Source organism: Adiantum capillus-veneris, chromosome 17 (assembly GCF_014529385.1).
Source record: "Adiantum capillus-veneris isolate H3 chromosome 17, ASM1452938v2, whole genome shotgun sequence".
NCBI lineage: Eukaryota > Viridiplantae > Streptophyta > Polypodiopsida > Polypodiales > Pteridaceae > Adiantum > Adiantum capillus-veneris.
Genome location: NC_140947.1, coordinates 61,265,558 through 61,271,609, shown reverse-complemented (window position 1 = coordinate 61,271,609; position 6,052 = coordinate 61,265,558).

The following is a 6,052-nucleotide window of genomic DNA, read 5'->3' as shown; positions in this document are numbered from 1 at the left end:
ATGAAGAAAAAGAAGATGAAATCAATGAACAAAGACAACGACAAAGACAAAAGATGACAACAATGAGGACACCTACAAGAAGTCAACATCGACAAAAAAGGCACATTTGAAGATTTGAAGAAGGATTCATTCACCTTTGGCTCTTCTACATTGAATGCATACATTGGAAGCACCGAATTTGTTTTGTAACCTACTACCACCTTGATGAGATACAATCTTCAAGGGGATGCAATTTGTTTGGCCTATACCCTATTGTAAAATTCTCTAGGGAAAGGCAATAGATCCTACACCCTACTCACAAACTCTCTAGGGGAGGATATTTGACCTTTGTACATTGCTACACATGACACACAAGGGAAGGTTTGTAAGGATGTGTGACATATTTCTCAACTCCATATGGAGCCTCTTCCTAGCCACTTATGCATACATAGACATCCCAAATGATGCCATATATGTGTACATGACCCATAGAAGTTTCTAGACACTCTACACATGCATTAGAGGCCCAAAACAAGGTCAAAAGTGGCCGTAGAAAGGCGCATACAATATTTCTTATGAAGTCTCTCCAAAAATGATGATCCTCTAGATGCTCCTCACCTTACCTATGATGGAAGGAAGATGCCGCATACCTCTCCTATATAAGAGGCCCATTTGTACTAACTTCATAATGAATAAGGAGAATTAATTATGCACATAATCATTATGAATGGATCTAGTGTCTATCCCCCTTAATCCTCACACACCACGTGTGCCATGTTGATCTCCTTGGTGGAAATATTTTCATTGCTATCCCTATCATGCTTGCCTTTGCCTTTGTCCTTTTTTGAGACTTGAACCTTGCCTTGAGAGACTAAGGCAACTTTGAGCTCAATGAGAAAATAGCTCAGATCATCACAATCCAAATTTTCCTTCATGATTTGCAAGCATAATGTCTTGACCCCTTCTCATACTCCTCAGGAAACTTTAAAGTACTAAGGCCTCTAACAATGTACCAATCAATGCACTATCCATGGACGAGCACTGATCTTGGTTCACCACTGGTGACGAGGCTTTGTGGGAGGTTGAGGCATCATGGAAATTTCCCTTGAGGAAATTCATCATGGAGGCTCACACCCAACAATGTCTCAAGACGCTACTAGAGCGTTTCTCATAAAGACAAGCCGATCTTGATTGCTACAATCCCCAAATTCTTATCAAGGAGGCTCAAGGCCTTTTGGGTTTCAAAATGCTCAAGTAGCATGCTGACTCTTACTTGAGAGAGTTTCAAAAATCTCATCTAGAGCATTGCCCAATCAAGTGTCATTCAAGGCACAAGGGGAATCACTATCGTGTAAGCCCCCTTTGTGGATCGTGTTTCAAAATGCATGCGAAAAGTGTTGTAGTTGGAGACCATTGTGTGGCTTGTGTCTCAAGATGTCCATTGTGTGATGCTAGCCCTACTTGAGAGCATTGCCAAATGCCAAGTTTGACACCGCTTTCAGCACACCGACGTCTTGCAACCTTAGATTGAGAAAAAACTCCTTGAGTTGAATTTGTACAACATTAGGAAGGGAATGGGGTATAGAAGGGCCTCTTTATTTTCCATGTGATTAAAAATGCGATTAAGGAATGAGCAAATGGGGGACTGCCATGTGGACTAAAATGGTGGGTGTGGCAGCCTCTAAAACTAAGTGGTCAAACTTATAGGCCTAGAGGTGGAGGGATCTTTTCTTTATTAATAAAATGAGAAAATAAGAAAATTTCAACCTTTTTCCATAAAGCTGGGATAGAAACCCACTCTTTCTCTCTCTAGAGGCTATTGACTCCCCCCCCTCCCTCCCTAAAAAGGGGTCTTTCAAAAAATGTGATGACATTATCTCTCTCTCCTCTTTACTCTCTCTAAGGCTGCTACATCTACTCTCTCTCCCCTTTAGGTATGAAACCTACATCTTCTTCTTCAAGCCCACTTTTCCCTCCAAATACCTCTTGCAATAGAGGTTTGAAATATCCCTTCTCTATTGATCACTCAAGCTTACCTTCACACCTCTACAGAAAGCTGTAGATCTACAACATTGGATACTTCTAAGGTATCTTTACCAACACCTCCCTTCTCCATTGATAACGCAGTCTCACCTTCACCTCTATGGAAAGCTGCAGACCTGCAACATGACTGCTTTTGGAGTATCTTCATCAACACCTTCTTTGGTCCTTCTTCCTCATCTAGGTGTGAAGGTGAGGTTAATCACTCAACCTCACCTTCAAACCTCTACATGAAAGGTATAGATATGAAGTAGTAACTGCTTCTTGAGTATCTTCATCAACACCTTACTCGGTCCTTGTCCCTAATCTAGCTCTGAAATGATCTCTCCTCACTCATCCACATCATTTCCGAGGTTTGGCACAGGGGCATTGTTGGCTAAGATTATTAGGCTTATGCAATGGTAAGGACAGTGAGCTTCATTCCTACTTCCAATATTCTCGTATCTTTGCTCACTCACGATGCTGGTTTTTGTTTCCATCTTTCGTGTAGAGATTTGTAGCAGTGCCATTGTCTGTCTTTGTATACATCTTAGCATTTCTCATTAGGCCACACTAATAAAAACTATGTATATGAACTAATCTTCATTTTTGTCAAAGCATGTGTTGCATTGCTTTCATGTCTTCTTTTGGTGCTCATCAATGTGGAGTTTTATTGACTCAATAAGTTGCACCAATGTGCAAGACGATAGCAGTTCTTCACTTGATTTCATGACTACAAATTATTTATGTTGGTGAAAATGCGGCTAAGTTCATGCTGTTTACACAAGGTATCAAGCAAACATATGGCTTCTTAGACACATCATTGGAATGGGAAGATCATGGGTTTCAAGGAAACTCAAGATAGCAAGCATCTACCAAAGGTACAACATGTGTATATAGCTTCTCTATTGGTGCTTGACATGTCTTTGCCTCAACCTAGGTTTCTTGCAAACTGTACATGTTCTCCTTCTATTTAAATGTTTTGGATTGTACCATTTATGCTTTTACCTCTTAGGTTGCTTCAATATATGCATAATTTTGTGTATTTTCCTTTCATATATTTTTCCATATAATTTTGCAGAGTGGGAGTCAATGGAATCTTTTATAGGCAGCTTTGAATCTATTTATGTGGACATTGGCAAGTTTTTATATGCAAAGTGTTTATCTTGAGAGCTTCCCTCACAAGAGATATTCCTCTATGGCCACGCTTATGCCACATCAAATGCTCTATTATTGGTGAAAATTGGTATGCAGAAACCATATTGCAAATCAAGGCTTGTCAATGAAATTTCCATACAGAAGATGGAAGCAAACAATGGGAGTACGGGAGGCGCTCAACTCCAATATTGTTTTTCAAGAGATTGTGGACCTTCAAATATTCCCCCACACTATCATTGTTCCCAATAGTTGTATCAATGGTGACTGGCACATTAGAAATCTTAGCAAGTATGTCAATCCATGAATAGTATTCTTTTTGTGTGGATAGCAAAATTGTAAGGTCTAGAAAAGAGAAGGGTTTTACTTGTGTGGACATCTTATTCCCGTGATGTATCATTGTACAAGGTCAAACACAGGGCCTTATCTTAATGAAAATTTTGTTTTACATCCCAACTCTGTGCATAACTATTGATTATAAAGTTTAATTTAAGTTCTTTTAATCTTTCATTCAATTTTACAGGTGTGATTATTTTGGTATTTCATGAATATTTTGAGTTCTGAGCATTTCAAAATTAAAAGTAATTAAGTCTTAGAAAATGGAATCCAAGAGTTGTATTATTTTGCAAGTGCATGTTTAGTTCTCTATTTATCTTCTCCACAAAAAAAAAAAACTCAAATTTTAGTAATTAAGTGAATTCTAAGTAGTACTTCCTAGAGGCACACAAGTGTGTATATGAACTCGTTTTAAATGACTTACACCGTATGATTGTCAATTGATTTTCTACAGCATGTGTACAGGGGATGTATATGTATATATCCAATTTCTTAATTGGGACATGGGCCTAGATTTTTTAGTGCTTAAGGAAACGGAGAGAGATAAGAACAAAGTAAAAAGCACGAGGAGAGATAGGGAGGTTAAAGATATAAGTGAGCATGAAGAGGCCTCAATGAAGCTTGTGCTCCTACATGACTCTAGTCTGACGGAAAACATAAATTAAAACCTAGATGGAGATGAGGTGATAGAGGAGGTTATAGACTTCCATCTACTCCATTTGCATGCAATGGTGATAAATGGTCATCAATTTGTTTTTGTCAAATGACATTTTCAAAGACTGTTGGACTTTGGTAGTATAAGCAAAATTCTTAATTATTTCACGCTCCAGCCTTTAGTATGGAGCTTTGAAAATTATGGAATTTATGCTCTTTTTATACTTTTGTATATCATGCAAAGCAACTATGATGGCTCTCCATTTCCTATTCTTCTCATTCATTGGTGGTGGGGAAGGAGGTGATTGTTGTTTCCATGCAAGGACAAAGTTCTTGTACTTTTTTCTTGACTCTATAGGATTGTTCGTTCCTCTGTGGTTTGAGGTGTATTCTTCTTCCTCTTTTAAAATTTATTTAGCATGGTCACTAAGGGTCTGGTCTTACGTACCCTCTTTGTAAGAAGTCTACTTATCTGAGAAAATGGGGTCACTTGGAAAAAGATTCAAAAGAATGTGTTGCATTCGAGACTTGTTGGGTCCATCAAAGTATGGGTTTTTTTTTGCACCATGATCAAGTTACATGCCTCATTTTTGGAGAAAAAATTGGAGTTTTTCATGCAAGGCCATGTTTTGGGGGCAGATTACGGCCAAATATGGCATCTTTTGCACCAAAGAACCACGTCGGGGGGTGTTTTGGGACGCGAGGGGTCTGTACCAAGTTTTGTGCACCACAGCATGCAAAATCATGTTTGAACTATAGGTTATGGCCAAATCAAGCATCTTTTGCACAAAAGAATGGAGTGGGGGGCTTTTTGGGAACAAGGGGGGGGGGGGGGGGGGGGGGGGGGGGGGGGTCCGGACCAAGCTCAGTGCACCACGAAACATGCCATTTGTGTGACGTGGTGCATGGAGCTTGGTCCAGACCCCCCCGGTCCCAAAAAGCGCCCCGGCACTTTTGTGCAAAAGATGCTTGATTTGGCCATAATCTGCAGTTTAAACATGGATTTTGCACGGAGCATGGTACAGATCCCTCGCGTATCGAAACATCCCCCGGCATGGTCTTTTGGTGCAAAAGATGCCTGATTTGGCCGGTACAGACCTCTTAGGTCCCAAAACACCCCCCGGCGTGGTTCTTTGATGCAGAAGATGCCTGATTTGGCCATAATTTTCCCCCAAAACATGGCCTCGCATGGAAAAGTCTAATTTTTCTACCACAATCCGGCCAATATATACTGGCAAAAGAGAACATTTTGGCAAACCTGCTCGAGACCGAGGATTGATTTTTGGTTTTCGGCAAGTGAGTTTAGTTTTTCGACGAGTGATTTTTCTCATGTACGATGGATTCTACTCATTATGGGGTCTTAAAAATGTGTTTTTCGAAACTAAGAATTACAAGGGTAAATCAAGCTCTATACTTAACTCATTTCCATGTCCATTCTTAACTTTCACTATCATTAATGTATGTTAGCTATTTCTTAAGTTGGCTCAAACTTTTTTGAAAATTCCATTTTAGGTACGCAGTATAGTTGTGAAGCTTCTACGATATCTCAATAAAAATTGATGGAATTCAATACTCATTTAGGCTCAATAATAAATTGTAACTTATTACATACTTATACTTTTTTCTAAATCCATTTTTTGGGTCCTTTGAAATCAAATGAAAGTCTTATCATGTTTTTAACGTATTAAAACTATACTTCCATGAATATTTCATATTGTATATGGAAGTTATGGTCAGATTATCAGAATCTACCATGACCTGAGTGGTCTAAGCCACTAACTTGAACCAAGGAACTTTTGTGCATATTTCCTAAAGTCCACCACTTACCCCACCATTCTAGCATTTGGTCAAAGATTCATTAAGTTTTAAGTACTTAAAAATTCCAAATAAGAGGCCCTCCTATACCCCA